The sequence below is a fragment of the Perognathus longimembris genome, chromosome 2 (assembly GCF_023159225.1).
Source record: "Perognathus longimembris pacificus isolate PPM17 chromosome 2, ASM2315922v1, whole genome shotgun sequence".
Classification (NCBI taxonomy): Eukaryota; Metazoa; Chordata; class Mammalia; order Rodentia; family Heteromyidae; genus Perognathus; species Perognathus longimembris.
In genome coordinates, this window is record NC_063162.1 from 36,129,762 (window position 1) to 36,154,311 (window position 24,550).

The following is a 24,550-nucleotide window of genomic DNA, read 5'->3' on the forward strand; positions in this document are numbered from 1 at the left end:
AATGCTGTAGACTATTTACAAGATAGGGAAATGGAATAAGTTTTTAAAAATCTAAATTTGTAGAATGGTCTAACACCTCAGAAGTTGTTTTACATCTGATTTCCTTTGTTACCTGTCAGGTTCAGCAGTAGACTTCCTGTAAACAGAGTAGCATTTTTCATCTTTTCTAGTGACATGAAAAGAGCTATGAAACTTTAATGCTCTATTAAAATTTTCTTTAAAAGCCACCTACACTCAGGTTGTGACTACAATGCTTTCAAGTTCAATGCTATACTTGAATATCATTTTCCTAAATGCTTTTTGTTTAACTGCAATCTGTGTTCAATAGTAAATGGTAAATGAAGAATATGCTCTACCTATCATACAAAGGGTACATTCCCAAGAGCCAGAAGATGGGGTGCATCAAGGTGTGTGTGTGTGTGTGTGTGTGTGTGTGTGTGTGTGTGTGTGTTCGCATGCGTTGTATATATTGGATGTTAGGAGTATAATGAGGAAATTGCTTAAACAATCATTACGTATAATACAAATACCTGTCTTATGAGACATAAGAATATATTATTCATAGCATTTATATTTCTAACACTGGTCTCATTTAAGAACCTTCTATCTTACTTCTGCCTTTCTTTTTCCTTTACCAAAATTTTGTCTTAAATAATTGCTTCAGGATATTACCTGGCATCTTGATTTCCAGATGGTATAAGAAAATTCTGGTAAATAATACCAACTGAATTAAAATTTTGTTTTCAAATAGGCCAAATTTTTATGATATGTTACTTTTGGAATATGTTAAATGTATTTTTACTCTCTCAGAATCTCTGAAACAAATCAACATGAGTGTATAACTGAAATGAAATATTTAAAATAGAAAATAAAAAATGTAGTGACCAAGGTATAGACTGGCATTTGATCAACATCAATTCTCTTTCCTACTGGTAGCTTGGTTTCAACTTTACTGTGTAACATGTTGGCCAGTGACCAATCTCTAGGTAAATGCTGACAATTCTACTGTTGTCAGTCAGTCTCATCCTTTCTGAAATATGTTTAGACTTATTTACTTGCTTCCACTGTTTAGACTATGATTCCAACATTGAAATGTATACTATGGGACCTGTTGCATGTTACTATAATAATACTACATGACAACTCAAAATATTAGTGGCAAGGAATACTAAATCCTTATTTGGTTCCAAAAGTCTGTGGGGCTTAGCCATGAGCATGGTTGGCTTGTTCTGTTGATGCACACATTCACAGTCAATTATATACTGGCTTTCAGCTCTCCTTATGACACACTGGCTGACTGTCAGCTGTTCTAGAATGGCCACAGATGGCATATATTGGGAAAATCAGATCTGCCCCATGGATCTTTTCATCTATTGGCTGGGTATTTTGGGGCTCAGCTAAGGCTGAAAATAGCTATGGCACAAAATGACAGTAAACAAATGCTTATTCAAATCTCTGTTTGCTTCATATCTGGTAATATCCCACTGGCCAAAGAAAAGCATATAACCTATTGGGAAACCAGAATAAGCGTATGAATAGCTTGAATAAGAAATGTAATGTATACAGCTATAATGAAGATTTGGGGGACCTTATGTAATCTACATGAGTTATTTTCTTTCAATCAAAATATACAGCAGTTGAAATAGTATACTCTAATGTAGTCTCATTCAATGATAGACTAAAGCTCACTTTTAAAGTATTTTTACTTACCTGTGAGTAGTTGTACAATGGAGTTACCATTCAACAAAGAAGTTTATGAATAAAATGCACCTTTACTTGTGAACATGAGACATCTTGATAGAAGCATCTATGAACTAGATGGGAATTATTTTGCAGTGTAATTTCAAAACAATCTCACATTCAAAAAGGGAGAAACAGGAAGCAGATACTAGTCATTGGGTTACTGCAAATGTTCCTCTACTAAAATAGAAAATGTTTTTGTTTGTTTATTGAGTTTGGTTCTTCTTCATTTCCAATTCTATTTTCCCCGCCACCCCCACCCCCCCAGAGTTCTTGAATCTGATCATCAGAGGAATTCATTTAGACCATTTTCTCTCTGTCTGTTCTTTGAAAGGCTAGGGGGAAAAATGTCCTCCTTGCAACCTTCTTATTCTCCTTTTTGCCCATGAAAAGATGAGAGGCCAAAAGCTTTATAACTTTGCAATAAGTTTAGTCTTCCCGTAAGAGCATGTGGTGCAGTTGCCAATATAGTTGTGCCAAAGGTTTTGGTCTTGAAATGTTGTTATTCTTTTTATTCCATATGATAACAGCTCTTCAAGGTCATTTAGATTTAACAGCACCAATTTTAGCATTGTACTTTTCTATAGAAAATACCTACATATTTCTGAAAGCTCTTTTGTAAAACTGAAATGTTCTTCTTGGCACCATTGTAGTTCTCTCCAAGAAAAATCTTAATAAAAACTGTCATATCTAAACCCTTGATTTTATTGTTAGCCTGAGGCTATATTTCAATTTACTATATTTTACTGCTATGAAAAGCTCAATATGAGGAAGATTGTAATTTTTAACCTAATGAATCATACGATTACTATATTCTCTTTAAATTTGCTGTCTGAACTGACCTTACTTCTTTTTAAGCTATGCCAGTCTTACATGAACTTGTGGAACTCTAGTAACTCTGCATTATAAATATTAGCTGGGAATTTTTTTCCTCATTTTATGAAGTGTGCTAGATAATTTTCTATGTTTTTGTCCACTTCCAGTAGCCAAGAAGACCTTACTTTTCCTTTCAACTTCCTGTACATCATTCATTCTGATTTTCATTATGTCAGAGCATTTACCTTAGAAAATTAGTGATTAAAACTATTTTCCATGCTCATTAGAGATGTAAGTCTTAAAAAAAAAATATTTCTTACCACTTTGCCTGTGTAATAGTCTTTCTTATCTTTTTTTTTTTTTTTTTTTTTTTGTCAGTCCCAGGCCTTGGCCTCAGGGCCTGAGCACTGTCCCTGGCTCCATTTTGCTCAAGGCGAGCACTCTGCCAGTTGAGCCACAGCGCCACTTCTGGCCATTTTCTATATTATGTGGTTCTGGGGAATCAAACCCAGGGCTTCATGTATACGAGGCAAGCACTCTTGCCACTAGGCCATATTCCCAGCCCATAGTCTTTCTTAAAATCTGGAACCCTAGTTCCTTGAAAAAAATGTTAAGGGCAGACCTCTCATATTTCAGTCTATGAAAGGTGGAAGCCTTAATACCAGTAGTTTCCTCTGTCTCTCGATAAAAGCACTACTTGTCTTCGGATAAGAAAAGATCTACTTTCCTTTCCTTTTAGGTAAAGCCATTTAGCAAACATAAAGGATATAATACTCCACTCCATATCTTAACAGCTCTTCTGCCATTTGTCCAGTAGAACTGAATGTTCATGTGTGATCTGTATTTATTTTTGATGCCAGCACTGGGGCTTGAACTCAAGGCTTAATACTTTGTCTTGGCATTCTACTCAAGGCTGAAACTCTACCACTTGGCCCATGCCTTTTCTTCCTCGTATCCCCTTTTGTACTATTTGTAAGACTATCAAAACAAACTTACACTCTTTCTTATCTTGTCCAGTGCAATATTTTATTTAACATACATTTTCACAATTTTAAATTTGAACAACATTTCATTAAACATTGTTTAATTTAACATACACTTCTTTACCTCAGTGCTTTGGAAGACATTTTAAAAATCTCTCAGGATAGTTTTCACATTTCTTTCTGCCTTTTAACAGTTACGTTTCCATTTTCCTTGCTTCTGCATTCCACCCTGTCACAATGGTTATGTGTTAGCTTTTGTATGAAAATCATGATTACTTCTTGGTGCCAATTCCTTTATAAAACGTTTAGGATTACATTAATAATAAATCCCAAACTTCCACCCAATCTCAGCAGGGGCTTTTCACAATGAAAGTTTGCAGTTCAGTTGGATTTACCAGAGTTGGGCTGATGGTGGCTAACCGGAGAGTTTTTCTCAGGCTTCTGTGATCAACTGTGGTTTTGCTGTATAGTTCTGAGAGAATTGCCAGCTTCTGTAACATACATGCTCAGCTATTTACTAAATCATCTGGAATAGTAACTTCTGTGATTACTAAAACATCTTGTTTATGTGTCCTCTGTCTTTGTTCAGGCTAATAACTCCCTAGAGGCTAATACTAGAGTAAAAGGGCATACAATTTAACAGCCCTTAGTACCTGGTTTAATGAGGGGCCACCAAAATGCAGCCAGAAGAAATCAATAAGTTTTTGTTAGTGTTTTTTCAACTCATGCTACTGTGTGTAAGTATATTTGTGGAAAAAATAAGAGTTAGGGTAATAGGAAAAATGGAACATGTAAGAAGGAATGAAATGAAATGTCCTCAATATACATGTGTTCTGCATTCCTAGCAAATCTGTTGTGGCTGACTCTACCCAGACTTGGGGAGCAGCTTTGATCCCAGGTATTGTGAAACCATACACACCATTTAAACTGACACTTGAGTTTTATGAGGCACCAGCTGTTGATACCAATCTTATTCATCACCAATGTAGTTCTCTACATTAGTTTTTCTGTCATATAAAATGCTTCCCAAAGTGGAGCAAAATATCCAGTGAATACATTTCCATGAACTTTGAATATGTGTTATCCAATGTATTCAGACACTACCTGTGAATTATGTTTGACATGTTTTTTAAATGACTTGATGTCTTGGTCAATATTTATGTTTGACTGTATGCATTTTATTTACCTTTATGTTTATTTTTAAAATTTTCTGCCAGTACTGGAGCTTGAAATCAAGGGCACATGCTTTGCTTTGCTTTCTCATTTAAGGCTTTTAATCTACCTCTTAGGCCATACTTCTACTTCTGAAGGTATGAATTTTAGATTTCAAAATATTATGCTAGCAGCTTTCCAGCAATGGGAATGTAAATACAAAATTGACATTTAGTTATCCATCATTTGAACAGAAAATATTTTGTCTTTTAAATTAATTGTTCTGATAATAAGACAGCACAATTCACTTGCCCTAGATTATAAGTGCCAGATATTTCAAAATATACTTTTGTCTACCTTCTGTCATGTTAATGAACAAGAGTTCACCTAAGGCTGATGTAACAAGGGAAGTGTTTATTCCTCATCTGTGGTATCTTCTAAAATTTCACATAATACTCTTTGGAAAAATAAATGACAGAAGAAATGTTGCTGAAAAATAATTTATACTGCTTTAGTCAATCAGACGCTTTTGCAAAATTGGGAAGTTTTTAAAAGCTGACAACTGGTAAACTGTTGTTGGAATTAATAATACTGACATTAAATTCCATGTAAGTAAAGCCTCAATCCAAGAATGCTAAATGTGATTTTAGAAGCTGAAATTGGAATAGTGTTAGCAGAATCTATCTTTCTTTCTTTTGGATCATTAAGTGAAATGTAAAAGCATTTTATCTCATTTAACAAAAGTGGTTCTAGTAATATTATATAAAATCACCCACAAATACAAATATGCATTTGTAAGGTTATACAGTATATTACTGATCAGATCTGAGTTTTTTTCCCCAAAGTTTCAGGCCATCATTTCTACTGGTCTTATAAACTCTTAAGAGTTTAATTTTAACTTTTACTTTGCTGCCTCCAAGTAGTGTTGACTCTCCATTTTAATGTTACTGTGTATGCTCAGCAAGGCTCACATTTCCATTAAAATATCCTTACTATGACATGTGACACGCTTACCTCTTGTACTGACATGCCCTTTTTAGTAATAAAAATCTAAATAAAACTGCTAGCCAGCCTAGGTTTTATGTGTAGTTCCTAGAGATATAATGTATCTGGTGATAGGACAGAAGGTAACCATACACCAAAGGCAGGAGCTCTAATTCATCAAGGCTGATATATCTGGAGTTAAGGCTACATGTCTTCTTTGTGACCACAATTTAACTAATGTTACATTCCTGATGTATGATAATCCTTTCATGGATCATTCACTTTCTTGAGGACTCATTCCACTTTGAAAGGAAAAGCAAGTGATTCATGTGAATATCAATTGATTCATATCGCAAACACGGTTTTGTTTTTGTTGCCAGTAGTGTTTTCACTACTAAATCTTCTCTCTACAAAGCAACCAGAATGATGGACTTATTGACATAGGAAATTGAACAATATTACATTGAACCAAGAAAGCCCTACGTATGTACTGAAATTACTGAATTAGCATCTATAAAAATGACACCAGTGCACCTCCCAAAGGAAAGAGGTGAGAACTTAAAGCAAGTATGCATCATTGGGCTTTATGGTCTATTTCAGTGTGCTATTTGGCCCAAGTGTTTTCCATTATGCCCAAATGTCTGTAATAAGCATGTGATATGGAACATCAGATTTACAGGTCTATAATATTTACAATAAGCACTATATCGTATTTTTGAGGATAAGGTGTATCGAGTGACCTTTTTATTCCTTTCTAACCCATCAAATGCAAACACCTGACAAGGATGGCTCTCAACTTGTTTGCTGTCCGGGACTTACTTAAATTCTTTGTTTCTTTGAGAAAGCTACTCTACCTGGCAGTCACAGTAATTTTCCTGTTACTATTTTTGTATGGCTGGTCCTGAAAAAGAGATGTTTCCTCATGCCTCATGAATGAGTTGACCAAGTTTTTGACAGGTGAATTGGGATCAAGTGTAAAGGGTACTTTGCTCAATATCCACATGTCATCAGGTTATGTCTGCCTATAATCATTGTTAGTGGTCTTTCTGGATCATTTAATTGCAAGAGGAGAAATCCAAGTGCATTTTCCTGCGGATAAAAATTTATAACTAGTATCTGGGACTGCAGCCAGAAATTGAAATAGGCTTACATTCCAGAGAGTGTAGACTTTGTCAAGGAAAGGCCATCACAAATCACCTAATCTAATTAATGACTTGGCATCATCTCTCTTAAGTAATAGTAATTCTTTAATTATCAAATAATTGTGGCTGTTCTTTTTATAGCTTATTGAATAAAAAATTCAATGTATATATTTCTGAATCTAGTTTGGACCTAATAAAGATGGGACTAAAACTATTGACAGGCAATATATTAATGTTCATTGAACCCAATTACTCAGCTACTCATAGAGGTTTGAGGCCAAAAGGGCAACTCAATTTTGTTTTAAGTTTTCTTTATTTTGACCAAAATAATTTAGTTCTGTGCAGAATTCTTAATTAGTAAAATGTCAATATTAACAACTGTCTTCAAAATCTTTTGTGATACCTAAACCCATAAAATTGCTAAAAGAAATCTTGATGTTGGTCTGGCAATGACTTTTTTATTTTTATTTATTATTTATTTATTTTTTGCCAGTCCTGGGCCTTGGACTCAGGGCTTGAGCACTGTCCCTGGCTTCTTCCCGCTCAAGGCTAGCACTCTGCCACTTGAGCCACAGCGCCGCTTCTGGCCGTTTTCTGTATATGTGGTGCTGGGGAATTGAACCTAGGGCCTCGTGTATCAGAGGCAGGCACTCTTGCCACTAGGCTATATCCCCAGCCCTGGCAATGACTTTTTTGTATAACTCAATTAATACGGGCAGTAAAAAAAAAGTAAAAACATAAAATTACAACAAAATGAAAGGCTTATGCACCATAAAGGAAATGATTAACAAAGTTGAGAGGTACCTTGTGTATCTGGTAAGAGGTTAATGTGAAAAATTCATAGAAATTCCTATAATGCAACAATGAAAAATAAGTTAGTTAAAAATAAGCATAGGGACTCAATATATTTTTTCAGAAGGAGATATATGTGATGACAAACAGGTGTATGAAAAAAAATGTTCAGCATTACTAATCATCCAGGTCATATGAGTCAATATCATAATGGCATACTATCTCACACCTGTTAACAAAACAAGAACTATACAGGACAAATGTTAGCAAGGTTATGGAGAAACAGAAACTTGACACATAGTAATGTAAGTTGGAATGACATGTACAAAAAACATCATGGAGGCTTTAAAAATATATTGAAAAGAGTACTACCGTTGATCCAGCAATCCTACATATGTGTATTTAGTGAAAGAGATGGAACCTGAATCTTCAACGTAGTTTCAGTAGTAGCTACAATAGGCAAAGGGCGAAAACACCCTAAGTATGCATCAACAAGCCAAGGAATAAAGAAAACACACAAAGGGATGTAATTCTGAATTAGAAAGAAATTTTGTCATTGGCAAAAACATGGATGAAATTAGAGGTTATTGTGTCACTGAAAGAAGCTGCTCATAGTAGCAAAACACATAAAATATGAAATAGACTCATACAGACAAAAATTGAAGTGGTTATTTCCAGGGAGTGGAGGTAATAGAAAATGGGTAGATGATAGAAAGAGATAGACACATACAGTACCTATGAAGTTCTATAGCTATATGCACATCATAGTTCCTATAGAAAATGATTTGCATTATATATGTCAACTGAAATGGTTAGCTATGTTAAACATTCCACCTAAAAAAGTAGTAAGGGGGTAGATATCGAGTTTGAGGAGCAATAGCATGTCTATGTTTATATTCTAGATAGAGGTGATGGTTTCCTAGATTTATACACATATTATCAAGTTATGTTGCATAGATTAAATATGTACAACTTTTAGATCACACTTCATTAAACTGGTCTGCAACAACTAAAGTATAAAAATTACATGTATGAAAACTAAAGGAGATATCCATAACTCAACACATATTAGTCCACTTAGTCTGGGAGAAGTATTAAGAGATATTTATTTCTTACTAACATAGATAAGTTTTCTAATAACTTACTCAAATTACTTTAGAGACTGCTGAAATGCTAATATCATATTCAATATCACTTCTCATAAAAATTTCCCTGATTGGTAAATTTCACCTGGTATGGGAATAGTATTTTTTTTTAAAAAGCACCTAGTTGAAAGATATACCTTAGAATTTCCTAAGTGACTTCCACTACTTCCTCAGTAGCTTATGCCTATGGGACTGTATACAATAAAACAGGCTGCATAGCCAAGGTGAATTGATATCCCACCCACTGAATCTCATTCACTCACTCTTGAGCCACAACACAAGTTTTATAAAATAACCCTCAGGTCTTCTCTAATGCTTCCACTAAGGAGAAAGTCCTGCTGTTTGTCCTGATGTTGAGTTCTATTTCTTCTCATATCTCTTCTGAATGAATCTAGTTCTCTGACTATAGCTTACGGAAGTGTCATGAGTCTGCATATTTAAGTAAGAGTCACATTTAAGTCTCACATTCATTTTCCAGGTCAAGTTGTAACTAAAAGTAAAAATGCCATTTTAAGAATAATATTTTTCAGTTATTACTAAAGTGTTGTACAGAGGGGTTTTCATTTTATAAGTAAGGTAATGAGGACATTTCTTCTTTTGGACAATGTCACCCCTTTCTTTACATTCTCCCGGTTTCTCCCTCCCATTCATGCCTACAAGTTACAGAGGTCATTTTTCACATAAAGATTCAATTTTGTATTTTTGCAATTTTGTACAAGGTAACTTGAGCTAATTGCAACAGAAATATATATATATATATATATATATATATATATATATATATACACATACAACATGTACGTTGGATGGCAAATCCTCAGCGATTGTACAGTAAATCTATACAGTAAAATTGAAACAAGGTGTGTGTGTGTGTGTGTGTGTGTGTGTGTGTGTGTGTATGTATGCAGGTACTGTTTCTTTAACTCAGTATTTGAGTACTGTCCCTTAGTTTTTTCCTTAAGGCCCGAGCTCTACTACTTAAGCCACAGTTGCACTTCTGGCTTTTATTTGGGGTAGTGTTTAATTGGAGATAAACATCTGATGAATTTTCCTTCCTGAGCTGACTTCAAACCTCAGTCCTCAGTTCTCAACCTTTTGAGTAGCTAGAATGACAGACGTGAGCCACTTTGGCCCTGCATCTCTTGTGTTCATCACTGAGGAACTAATTCTCTCTTCAATTGAAACTCATAATGCAAGATATGAGAATTCACTCACTAAGGAATTTTACACAACTAGAAAACCAAGAATACTGAAGCAATGCATTGCAGACCTTAAGACATTTTATTTGAATTAAAGTTCCAGAGAAAATTAGGAACATAATGGTTTCAACCACTTCAATTCAGCTCCTTTCCAACCAGGCAAGAAACCAGCTGGCCACTGAAAGGAAGCCCACAGCGATAAGAATTGCAGATAGGTTTTCAAAAGCCTAAAATGGAACTGACACAAAGAAAAATGGGTCATATACTCAATGACTTATGAAGAAATCTGTGCACTTTGTACTTTGCAACCCAACAGCATGCGAAATATGGTTCTTACTTCAACCATATGTGCCAGGTGGTAGGAAAAATGAAAACTATTCCTATTGTTACTTGAAAAGATCTTAATCTAAAAAAGCTCTTCAGTCACTCTCATTAAAGTTCAGTCATATGTGATCATAAGATAAGTAGACAAATACGTTCCACTCACTACCAAAAGCCTTTGCTGAGCTACTATGAGGCCAGAGGAGAAGATGGATATAAATGATCAAAAGATGCCTAACACAAGTTTTGTTGTTTTAGTGTCTGGAAAGAGTTCTAAACATAATGAAAACAGAGCATGTCCAACTGGTTACTTTTAAATCTCTGTTTCCAAAGGAAATGTGCATAAATAGTATAGAATAGGTACAAAACACAGAAGGTTGAAGTTATTAAATAAATAAGAGAATGAAACACTGCATTCTGTCAAATAGACATACCATGGTTGCTATGTTTGAATCTGGAATGTTCTCCCCAAATCCCTTGTGTCATAAATTTTTAGGAATGTTCACTACTAGGTGAGTATTACAATTAGTGTATTGGTGCTCCTTCCTAACTTGGAAATGGCTCTGATCTTATAATTGGGATGTCTGACCCGGCACTCCCCATCAGGGAGGTAGTCTCACAGGCCTCTGTCTGTACACTCAAGATTTTTTCCTGGGTCTCACAAAACAGTGCATGTTCCCTTTCCTTGCAGCACTTTGCAAAGATTACTTAGTTAGCTGAGCACTCTTGTAATACTAGCTACTCAAAAAGTGAGATCTGAGAACTGTGATTGGAATCCAGCCAGATAAGAGACTTATTTCCAATTTAAAGGAATGGCAAATGTGTGTTTATGTTTGTGTGTGTGTGTGTGTGTGTGTGTGTGTGTGTGTGGGTGGGTGTGTTTGCAGTACTGGGTTATGGACACGGGGTATTGTGCAGTGACTTTTACAGCTATTCAAATACAATGTTAAATATGTATTCAGTACTAAAATTCAAAGAAATGGAAAAGATATTATTTTATTTTTTGAGCTAAATATGCACTCCAGAAATTGATCAGAATGTAGGATTTGTAGACATGAGGTAAAGATACACATTATTAGTGATAATGAGGGCATTTCAATAGCCTATAGAGATGCCACAGTAATACAATGATGATAACCACAAATGTGTACTTTTCTGGTTCCTAGAAATTCTCATAGACACATCAAGGGTATACAGACTGCTTCCCCCTTAACTCACAGCTCTCTACTTGACTCAGGGAAGTCAGCATATGTAGCCCTTCACATCTGTGTACACGATCTACTTTATTCTGCTTTACTTTCTTTAAGATTCTGACCTCTCAGAAAGCTCATTGTAAACCAAATATAAGTAATGAGAAATGTTCTTGATAGAACAAAGTAGAGTCCAGCAGAAAAGTGATTACTTAAACCAACCCAGGAGATCAATTAGATAAGATAGGCACACTATGAAAAATGAAGTCATAAGTCATGCTAGTGAATGAAAGTTTTGGAAATAAATTCCGTAATGGAATCGATATATGATGTAAAGTGAAGCAAACTTCATATAATGTGAAAAAGACTTAGCATTTTATAAATGCTGGTTCAATTCTTGGCTCTGCCACCAAGTGTATGATCTTACAACTTAACCATTTGGGTATGCAATTGCTTTATGTCAACTCCAATTCATAACAAGTAATTATGTTTGCTATAATGTTCTTATAATGTGCTCATTTTGTGGTTGTTGTCATTTGATGGCGATCTTGAGGCTTGAACTCAGGACCTAGCATTTGTGCTCAAGGCTAGCACTCTCCCACTTGAGCCACAGCTAAACTCCTAGCTTTTTTCTTTTCTTTCTTTCCTTCCTTCTCTTTCCTTCCTTTCTTGCTTCCTCCCTCCTTCCCTCCCTCCCTCCCTCCCTTCCTTCCTTTCAGTGGTTAATTGAAGATAGAGTATTAAGGAACTTTCCTTCCTGGGATGGCGTCAAAGTGATATGTTCAGATCTCAGCCTCTTGAGTAGTTAGGAATATAAGCATGAAGCAAGTGCACCCAGAATGGGTAATCACTTTTAAGGAATAGTATGTGATGGCTGTAATCACATAACTATAGAAACAGAGATTGGGACATTGTAGTTTGAGGCTAGCCTAGTGTAAGACTTTATCGCAACAAGTAAGCTAAGAATGGTGACTGACCTCTGAAATCACAGTTATGTGGGAGGCCATAGGTAAGAGTAGTGAGGACTGGGAATTTCCTCCAGCAAAACCAGAAAACTATTAAAAAAACAAAATAAAACAAAAAAAGGTTGGGGTCTGGACTTAGCTGGTAGAGTGCTTGCCTAGAAAACTGTAAGTTCAAACTCCACTCATTGCATTCTTAAAATCTATTTAGGTTCTGTGTTCTTGGACCAGAAAGAAAATAAAGCCAATGTTAATAATACCAGATTTTTATGACAATCATTAAAATCACAGATGGAAGAAGTTCCTTTATTTAGAATAGTCACTGAAAAGTCAAGGGATCTACAAGGACTCTATGATTCTTTCCAGTAAATGCGTAAAGAGATTCACATCAAGAGCAAGAAAATGAGTTTAGAACAAATTTGCGAGGATATTATGGACTGGCTTTATGCTGTTATCCATAGTCACTATTCAGGAAAACCCAAAAATCCATTTGTATATTCATCCACATCCCTTCAACCAATGCACTGGGACTAATGGTGCAGACATTGAAAGACATAATAAACTTTTAATTCACCTGTTGTCATGCTGCAGAATGTGGCTCACTGACCTGATTACTGATGGTATCAATGAAAGAAGAGTATGTTACTCACCTGTCAGTTCTGGGGTTGTCAAAGTCATGTTAACATTATATGATCAGTTGAAACAAACAGTACAAGAAATGTATCCAATGCCTAATGTATGAAACTGTAACCTCTCTGTACATCAGTTTGATAATAAAAATTTGAAAAAAATTTATATATCAGAACTGTTTGAATTCTTCATCAGGTATGTGGCTAATAGTACCCAAAATTCTGAAGCTTATATTTTAATATTCTCTCACATACCAGTTAAATGGGTGATTATTACTTTGGTTTTGTGATTTTTGTTTCTTACTGAAAAAAACCTGTGTACTTTGCCTTTTTTCCTGATTTAAAACTCATGTCTAGTTAGTAAAAATTAAAGTTTATTAAACACATTTGTCACTAAAAATATGCATCTCTATACACTGTGGCAATAAGCAACAATCTTGAGCAAAAATAAACACTAAATGAAAATAATTTAATAATTATTCACTTTTAAACAGGGAGATAATGATTAAAAATTAACACAAAACACCAAATTTATGTTGAGAATATATTTATGAATAGAGATTTAACATTTCTAGCATATAGATTTCTTATCAAACCAGTACCATAATAATTCTAATTAAACATTGAAAGCTATTTATATTAAGATTATATTTTAATTAACTTCACTAATTCAATAATTCACCAGTAACTAACTTTGAAATTTATTTATAAATTAAATCTCATACTACTACATTAATAAGAATCTAGACTTAAATGTTAATAATGTACATTTCCAATAACTATCCCTGGTGATCTTCCTACAGTATGGAAACCAATAAAAGTTTTATTTTTAATTTGATACTTAAAAACAGAAAACATTTTCTAGAGAATTCTAAAAACAATTATCTTTCATTATGTATATGGTCTTTGTCTCCTATATTCATATCATAGAAAGTAGATTTTATGCTTACCAGGAGAATTTAATGTTTTCCTTGTGGATAAATAACTTTTAAAAATTAATCCAGGGAGATATGCCATGATCTCAACAAAATCTACTCATCTAAAAATAATTAAAATCATCTGAATTGTTTCAGAAAAAATATCACCAAAGAGCATACAATAAGTTCATTTTAGAATATGCTATCATGTGTATAGAAGCACACATAGAATTTTAGAACACTTACATACAATTATTATCTCTGGGTGTACATAGTGTAAATAAATTTAAAATGGAGACATTTTGAAGGAAGAACTTTGTAATCTGTAGGTAATATTCTTTTCAAGATTAATCATTCCTTTCATGTTGCAAGGTAGTTATATTCAATGAGAATTGACACATTTTATCCAACTGTCACTTTTTTTTGTACTTCAAGTAGTTAGCCACCATGCACAACTAAATCAAGGGCCATTTGAAGGGTTTCCTACTGATGAAATAACTTAATTATTTTAAGCAAACTATAATTAGCTTTATGTAATGAGGACAGAACACATATAGTACATAGAAATGAAGGAAGGGGAGAGTCTGAAAGACATTTGCCACATGGAACATCAGTTCTTTTGTTTAAATATTGGTAATTGAGAATAATTCTTTTTTAAGTGTAATTTTATTTTATCAGTCATGAGATTTTAACTTAGGGCTTGTCTCTGGAATCTTATAAGGCTATACAATCTATTACTGGTTTGTTTTTTTTTTGTTTTTTTTTTGGCCAGTCCTGGGCCTTGGACTCAGGGCCTGAGCACTGTCCCTGGCTTCTTCCCGCTCAAGGCTAGCACTCTACCACTTGAGCCACAGCGCCGCTTCTGGCCGTTTTCTGTATATGTGGTGCTGGGGAATCGAACCTAGGGCCTCGTGTATCCGAGGCAGGCACTCTTGCCACTAGGCTATATCCCCAGCCCACAATCTATTACTTTGAACCATATCTCCACTTCCAGTTTTCTGATTGTTAATTGGAGATAAGAGTTTCACAGACTTTCCTGACTAGGCTAGATTTGAACCACATCCTCAGATCTCAACCTCTTGAGACACTAAGGTTACAGGTGTGAGCCACCAGCACCCAATAAGTAAAACTCCTTTACATGGAGCTGTAACATATACACAGCAAGAGAAATCTCTTTTTTACAGTAGTATCCCAAAATGGGGACAGTAGTCTTGATGTATTATAAAGTTACTGTTTAAAACCTCCAAAGGAAAAGATAATCAGTCAAAGATTATCAGTCAAGGATTATGGTACAAATGTTGGGACACCTTTGTAGAAGAATAAGCTGAAAAGATAAAATAAATGCAATATATAGCATAGAATGAGCATCATTTCATATAATATACTTGAAATGGATCCTTGTTTAAAATTAAAAATAAAGATACAAAATACATTTCTGGAACTAATGGACAAAGGTGAATACAGACTATGTCACATGACATTGTGGAATTGTTATTTTATTGCATGTGATATGATTATAGCTAAAGTACAGATTGTTTTCTCATTAGGAGCTTACATTTACATATAATTATATAACTTACTTTTTAAGTTATTCAGAGAAAGAAAAAGAACAGATAACATAAACAAACATTGCAAAATAAAATTAACATATAAAATTAGTCTATATATCTATATGGAATGATAAATATATCTGTCTTGATATAATGTATGTGGATAGTATATAATAGTATATTAATGAGAGAGAGCGAGATCATATGTCTCTGGAATGGGGATAGGGTTAGGCGATGGATGATACCAGTTTTTTTGTTTTGTTTTGTTTTTACCATTTTTAACTGGTCTAATTTTGCTTATTGCTAAATAAAAATTCCATCCCTAAAAAGACAGTGACTTTCATGGTAACCATTTAATATGCACTTTATCGTTTCCGTATTTTTCATGATGCTATATTTCAGCAAAGTAGTCTATTTAGTAGTTGACAGATACTGAGTATTTCAGACCGCTGGTATTTCTGTCTTCATTATAACCTCAGATCTCCTTTTCCATGGAACATCTCTCAGCAAGGGATCTACAGTTGGGGAACCACACTTCTTACCTGTTGGTTCAAGTCTTCCCAAAGCATGTAAGTAGGAACACCTAAGCCTTATTTTGGCCTTAAGTCTTATTACTGGATATTGTTGCTTTTATCATTTATTTATTTATTAGGATTGCAGGTTGAACTCAGTCGTGCATTTTTTTTTGGTTAGGCAAAAGCTGTATTATTTGAGCAACATTCTTGGATCACTTTTTGCTTTCGAGTTGATTTTTCAGATAAGGTTTTACTTTCTATGTCCACACTAGTCACAGACTACAAACCATTCCACCCATACCCACTTTCTATGAAATTGGGGTTACATGTGTAAACACTACAGCTTAAAAAGAAAATATGATCTCACTAATGTTCCCAGGTTTTCTTTGAACTACATATAATCATCCTATCTCTACCTTCATCACAACTTGGATTTCAAGTGTATACCACCATTCCCAGTCCTTCCCCTTATAGGTCAAAGTCCCTCCTGAATTCAAAAGGTTAGAAAAATATGTAACTGTAAAGTGATGTGAGTCACTGGGCACCTTTGATCAAATTGGGTTTTGAAACTAGTCAGTTCATTTACCAGGTTTCCACACTGAAAGGTACTTTTGTCTGACACAGTCTCTAATAGCTCACTGGAAATGAGAAGAATAGAATGCTACTATGCAGAAACGATGTGGCCTTCAATGTCAACATCTAGTAATGAACTTGACCCATGAGCAAAAGAAGGAGGAAATAAATATTAACTTTTCTGCCTGGGTTTGTTTCTGATTTTGTTTTTAAAATATCTCACAATCTGTAGTTCATCACACATTGGACAGTTGTTTGGTACTGAATTAAAATCTTTTTAGCATAAGTGTAACTAGATTTATAGCAATGATTGTGTGGTAAAAGACTTATTTGATAGAATACACATGAAAATATCATTATAAAATACTTTAACATCATTATTTGTGGAAAAAGTGAAGTGAAAAATTTCTGACAGAAGTTCTTTATCTAACTGATATGACAAGATGTAGAATGTATTTTGGAGTCAAGTTAAACTACCTTATTTTCCTTTCACTTATCAACACAGGAGCCATGAATAGTTTTGCTTACAGTGTAAGGCTAAATCAATTAACCTTAGAAGTGGTGGCCTCACACTGAAATACATGAAATCTAAGTCCAAAATTTTACAACAGTCAATTGCATAAGCCAATGACTCTTGTTGGGTAAATTATAAGAAAATAAAATTACTCTCTTTAGTTAAGGGAGTACCACCACTTAAAGCACACAAAGCAAACTGGTGAGATTAGGGAAAAAGAAATATAGTGGTAGTGAATAATAGTAGATCATGACTATGTTTGCTGAACATGTTCCATGTTCCCCTGGATGCGTGTGTGTGTGTGTGTGAGTGTGCGCGCGCACGCGCGCCAGTCCTGGGACTTAAATTCTAGCCTAAGCACCATCCTTAAGCCTTTTTGCTCAAGGCTAGTGGTCTGGAGCTATAGCTCCACTTCTAGGTTTTTAATGATTAATTAGTGGTAACGAGTCTCACAGACTTTCCTTCTCAGGCTGGCTTCCAAACATGATCCTCAGATCTCAGATTCCTGAGAAGTTGGGATTTCAGGTATGAGCCACTAGTGCCTGACTTGTTCACAGTTTACATCCAGAGTACCCAATTTTCTTGTGATGATTTTCCGTGTATTTGTCTGTAGGACCTAATGAATGTAGGAAAGTGACAAAACCTATAAAGTGTACAGAGTGCTCTGTGGACTTTAGAGTAAGGGTTCTTGCTTTCTCATTCCCACCTGAGACCTTTTTATGAGCACATAAATAAAACCAGACATTTCTATTTATTATTATTATTATTACTGTGTGTCAGGACTAAAGCTTGGCAGTTTTGCTCAAGGCTGGAGCTTTATCACTTTATCCATATTTTTCATCTTACTGGTTAACTGGAGATGAGAGTCTCAGATTTATCTGCTCAGGCTGGCTTTGAACCTTGATCTTCAGATCTCAACTTCCCAAGTAGCTAGGACTGCAGGTGTAAGATACTGACATCCAAGTCCAACTTCTACTATTTTTAAATAAATAATAATCTCTTTTATAAACTCCGCATGTATAAGCCCTAACATAGCAACTGCTTGCTGCTTATAAAAGACTAGATCCTTTGCTCCTGAAAATAAGCAATGCATTTCGCAAAATAATAAGGTAAACATGAGCAGGGTTAGAAAAGGATTGAGTTGTATTTCAGAACTCCACTCAACATTTTCTCCTATGTTTTCTTCTTTACCAAACACCATGTCCCATTGCACACATAAATGGGTCTTATTGATGGATTACTTCTAAGAAAGACAAACAAAAAATGAAAACAAGTAAAAAGTAAAGTAACTAAAAGTCCATTAGCTAAAGTTTCACTCTCAGATGGATCAATAAACTCCCAAGCCTTAGGAATAACTGTCTCATAAAAATATACACATGTTCATCATCACACAATCAATACAGTAAATAAACCAGCTGACACATCTCTTTCTGCCGATTTCCCCTTTTTCTACTCTGACTCCACCAAAGGACTCATTTCAAGAAACTTGAGTATTGATTTTCCTTTCCTTTTTTACCCACTTTCTCTGTCCCTTAATAGATAGAAGTTCAAGGTAAATATAGTCATGCACAGCTTATAGAGGTTAAAATAGAAAACATATACATGCTATGTGAGTAAAAACTAAATACATATGCATTATAAACATAGATCTGTATACTCTGTGACATATGTGTAAATGTATAATATAGATAGACAGACTGAAAGATAGGATAGATAGGTAGATAGATGATAGTTAAAACAGTTTTCTATCTCACATGAAATACACTACTTAAAAAGTGGAGATAGCATTAAACTTTGGGGAAATATTGCCTCATTATTTATTAAAATATTGAATTTTCAGCCTTATGCAATACACAGGAATAAGGAGGAGAAAGCTTTGGTTTACTCCACTCCCTCTGAAATCTTCCCTTAAGCAAAGGAGCAAATGAACATGAATGGGATATCACTGTTGAAACTCAGTGCTCACTCACAGCACTTTGCATCCCTTTCTGTACTGAGGTATGCTGGTGATAGCCTCATCCTGTAGTGTCAAGGGTAAACTGAGATGGATGTTTTCTAGAGTTAAGCTAACATAGTAACAATGCAGTTTAAAATTGAAACTTTCTTTTTTAAATACAAAAATGTGAATATCTTTATTAAAATCTATACACACATAAAATCTATACACACATTATATAAACATATACACACACATATATATATATATCACACATATAAATTTACTCACATACATATTTGATGCCAGTGCTAATTTCAGCCTCCTGAGCATTTAAGATTGTAGGCCTTATCCAGTGTTGCCCAGCTTGAAGAGCTTCTTAGTCATACTTCCAGTACTAACCTAAGAAGAAACTTCATTTTTCTTCTTTCATGCTTCTTGTTCCTTATAACAGCACTGATAGCATTTGTTCCTGCTCTGCTCCCTTGTTCTGATTATGATCACCTCTAGTAGTGCACAGGCTCTTTATGAAGAGCTGAAGTGTTTACTCTTCTTACCCTGTCTTCTTACCCTGTCTGACAGGGCCTTGGACAAGTAGACTTTCAAAAAGCCTACGTTATAAAACACAAACATCGTAGACAATGAACAATTCTACTAAACTTTTGTAGGTCAAAGAGGAAACCCACAATTTATGTTGATAGGTATGTGTATTTTTTCTATATTGTATTTCTTATTCAACCTTAAGAGATGCGATTGAGATGCTACATTTGTCATCATCTGGAATTACTTTTTTTTTCTTTTCTTTTTTTCTTCTTGTTTTGCTTTCCCTAGAAGGAGAAGTGAGCTTCTTCTTTAAGCCTTAACAATTCTGACATTAGTTAAATTGTATTGCATTAAATTTAAGTAACTTTCATAGGAATAATACAAATAGTTTTAAGAAATCATCAAACAGATGTAAACATCTACTAGATAATCTAGATTGTATTCCTTTCAATGGTTTTCCATCCAATGCACATTGCAAATCAAGAGAAAAGAGAAAGTGAGGAGCTGTTTGGAAAGTTTGCATCTGGGACAAATGTATCGCCAAGGAAGATGCAGTTGCTTATGATCATAATAAGCCCATGCTTTATATTGGGACTAGAGGAAGCCCTGGAGGCTATCTCCAGAAGCAAAGCCCTTGGACCTATGGCAAGTATTTGGAAATGCTTTTATATAATTTTATTTGAGAAAACAGTCCTGAGGTCTGTGATGTGCCATAAATTACCTAGGGATTACTTCATGTGTTCAGTGGAAAGGCAATAGCACCACTGCTTTCACGGTCTCCAAGTGGGCAGAGCTGTAGCTCACTCTGCCAGTAGACCACAGTATTGTCCTCAGGATGCTGGTTTTTCATGCGTACATAGAGCACAAGAGTTATGGGATGAAGGAAATTTTTACTGAGATTTTAAAGGAATGCTCAGGAGCCTAGGCAGTTTAATGTATGGGGGGGGGGGGTCATGTCAGAGTTCCTACAGGTAAACTTGGTAGGGCAATGAATAGAGCTCTAGAAATGAATCTCTCAAGTGGAGGTCTCAAGCAGGTAAAGATGTCAGCAAAGTGTGGTTCCTGCTGAGAGAGGATGCAGGCAATGGGTAAAACTTGCTAAAGAATCCATACACAGTGGCTGTGATCAACAAGTCTGCAGGGGATAGCTTCACATTCCAGGAGAGTAGAGATAGAACATTAATTTTTAATACCTGCCCTGCAAGGTTACAGTGATTCCTTTAGCCAATTATTCCTTATTATTTGCCTGTTTCTCTCTTTTGGGATAAAAATGGTTTGCCTAGGAGAATCCCATCATATTATCTTGGGTGTACATCACATTTTCTTTCTGTTTTCATAGAAACTCACAGTTAAGTTTTCTGTGTGTCTCAGAGGAGTTTGCACTAAGAATTTAAGCAAAATTGCAACATTTAAAGTTTCAAAGTGCTTGGTGATAAATAGATCTTCCTTCCTTCCTTCCTTCATTCCTTCCTTTCTTCCTTTCTCTCTTTCTCTCTTTCTTTCTTTCGTTCTTTCTCTCTCCCTTCCTTCCTTCCTTCCTTCCTTCCTTCCTTCCTTCCTTCCTTCCTTCCTTCCTTCCTTCCTTCCTTCCTTCCTTTCTTTCTACCAGTCTTTAAGCACCAGGAATGGTATGCTATAATTCAGATGCTGACTTTGTCCTAAAGGACAAACTATGTGTTAAATATTGATCCCTGCTTTGGCATTTTAGGAGGTTGGGAATTCTGAGAGATTTGGGGCATTGGAGTGATGCCCTCAAGGTTAAATGTGGGATTCTAGTCTCTCTTATCTCTCTTTTTTTTCTTTTTTTTCCTCATGATGATGAGACTATCAGCTTTGCCATGCCACAAAGTCTTATTATGTGTCCCTTCACCACAGACTGAAAGCAATAGTGCCAATCAATCATAGACTCCAAATTCCAAAATGGTGAGTCAAGATAAATCTTCCCTCTTCATAAGTTAATTACCACAAGTATTTTATTTAAGTGACAGAAAGCTGCAGGACACAATACACAACATGATGCTACTGATTAGGGCTTTGGAGAAGAATACTTATTGAGCCTCTCAGATGAGATGAAAAGAACCCAATTTATGTGATGTTACTAACATACATCTAATGCTTCTCCCCAAATTGTCCCTCATCCATTTCACATTCATATTGCCCTAGTGGAGGCTGCCATTGACATTTTTGATCCTGATAAGCGCTCTTAATCAAAGGCAATGAATCTGAGTTATTTACTTTTCTTTTCTTTAAAACAATGGACACAGGAAAAGAGAGTTAATGGTAGTAGAAGCTATGAAATGTGAGGCTCATCAGCCCTTCACTGTGGTGTTTTCTACCATGGAGATGAGAGTGCTTGCTGTGCAGTTAGATGAAACTCTACAAGCATAATTGCAAAGCTAGGAGTGAAGTCAGACACGTGGAAGCATGAAGGTCATCTATCACTTATGTCTGAGTTACTATCTCTCCCAGCCAAGGGAGCAAGAGATACTTTCGAAATAAGTCTTCATCATTTGAAACCACCAACTTTGTGACAAACATATTTTTAAACATATAAAACATAATGCTATTGTAGTTCTCCCCTTTTCATGTCAAAGAAATGCAAAATCTAAAATGTATATTAGTAACTGCTCCCCTCCCTCTAATTGCAATTAGTTAAATACTTGGATGACAATCACATAGCACTTTAATTCATACATTTAGAAGAAGAATAATCACATGCACATAAGGCATATATTCCAGTGCTGTAAATTTAGTCTCAAGATTTTAAAACAAGGTTTAGGGTACTCAAAAATGTTTCTGTTATTTATAAAGTCAGCAGAAAAGTCTGAAGTGAATTACAGCCTTGTGTGCACAATAAAACCATCAATTACTGTTCTGTAAAAACATCAAGTGTTTACCAAGTTGTAGGCAAAAGCTTATTTTTTTTATAAAGTTGTGTGTCTAGAAAAATGGTGAGCTGTAAATATTACACACAAAAGCATGAATAACTTGGTCACCACTGTAGAACACTAGGATAAAACTTGCAAAAATTGTGTTAGGAAGTTGATATCAATTTAATTCAGTCAACTTCCTATGATTAAAAAGTGAACAGACAGGGGCTGGGGATGTGGCCTAGTGGCAAGAGTGCTTGCCTCGTATACATGAGGCCCTGGGTTCGATTCCCCAGCACCACATATACAGAAAATGGCCAGAAGTGGCGCTGTGGCTCAAGTGGCAGAGTGCTAGCCTTGAGCAAGAAGAAGCCAGGGACAGTGCCCAGGCCCTGAGTCCAAGACCCAGGACTGGCCAAAAAAAAAAAAAAAAAAAAAAAAATCAAAAGTGAACAGACATCAAAATGGCATCTTATAATAACTAAAATATCAAGCAGGGCACCTGATTCATAATAGTCTTTCTTCTTAGAATGTGGTTTATTATATTTTGTATTAACTATTTTTCAAAAATGATGAGTACTTGTCTCTTGGACAAATACTTACACTGCCCATATATTCTGTCTTTATATTCATGTTTATTTGATCACATCACACAGATGATTCAATAGATTGCTTTTTAAATACATAGATTACCATAAAAATCATTAAACAATGCAAAACCAAAAATAAAAACTGCCTTAGGATTCAGCAAATAAATGTAATAGTTTATTTATTTGCCCAGGAACTAAACAATTAAATGCTTATCTATAAAGAAGCCCTTAAGGAAAAAAATCCTGCACTTAAAAGTTTACCCTCACTAGCTATACAAACTGAAAACTAAAGCCGACATAATCTCTGTTTTTTTTTTGTTTTGTATTCAACAATGCTGGACATACTGTCTTATCCACATATTAATAATATTGAGGATATGTAATTCCTATTTAGCTATTGGACCAAGAAAATCGTTTCTTGAAAAAGACAGGACTGTATATTAACAGGACAAATTGGTTGCTTATCAATGATTGCTTTTAGATAGTCAATCACTGTGTTTGAAATGCTGCAAAATTATAGTGTGTATATTAATTTTAGGTATGTGTGCATTATGGTTGATTGGTTGGATGGTTTTGTGACAGTTGAAAGGGGTAGGAATTTAATGAGAATCCTATGCAAACTTTCTCAAGTCCTTTCACAGTATAGCATCCTTCTCTCAGCTTCCCTGATTATTCCTGATGGTCTTTCCGTTAGTTCTGAGATCTTTCTCAGATGTCTATTTTAATATTAAATAATTTTATTTTAGAATTCTTACTCAAGAATTTCTAAAACAAAGTGCAAATTTTAAACCAGGATGTCTCTTTTCTCTTGAAAAATGTAAAAATCTAAGAAACATTAGCTTAATTTAGAGCTTTGCAATACTCTTGGTTATTCAGTAAAAGAAATTCTTAGCAGTTTAAAATTTATTCATAAGCTGGCAAATGAATATACAAATCTTACCTTTGGGATTAGGTTCAGAAGGAAGAAAAATTAGCGAGGCTTCACAGGATGGGATTTTCTACTAATTTCTATTTATATCCTCATAGCCATTAAATTAACAAAATTAAAAAAAATACATAATTAAGCATTTCCTAGTAATCTTGCAGATATTTCAGTAAAATCAGTAAATAATTGTTAGTACATTGGGAAAATCTCATTTAGAAGGTTTGGCTAATTATGGGCCTATGTGCCAGTCAATCTATACATTATAGCTGCTTGCACAAGGTTTTATCATTTTGATAATTGTATCTAAAAGCTAAAACTTTGATAAAAGGAAAACATTTGGTATAGAGAAAATATTCTAAATATTTTACATGCATTATCTTCTTTAATCCTTTCAGGTAATGGTATGTGAAAGAATAAAAATTTGAATCTAGGCACCAATGGTTCACATCCATTCACACCAGTGGTTCACAGGGTCTCAGAAGGCTGAGACCCTGTGAGTCTAGAAAGAACAATCTGAAAGACTCCTTCTCCAAATATCAGCAAGCAAAACACTTCCATCTAT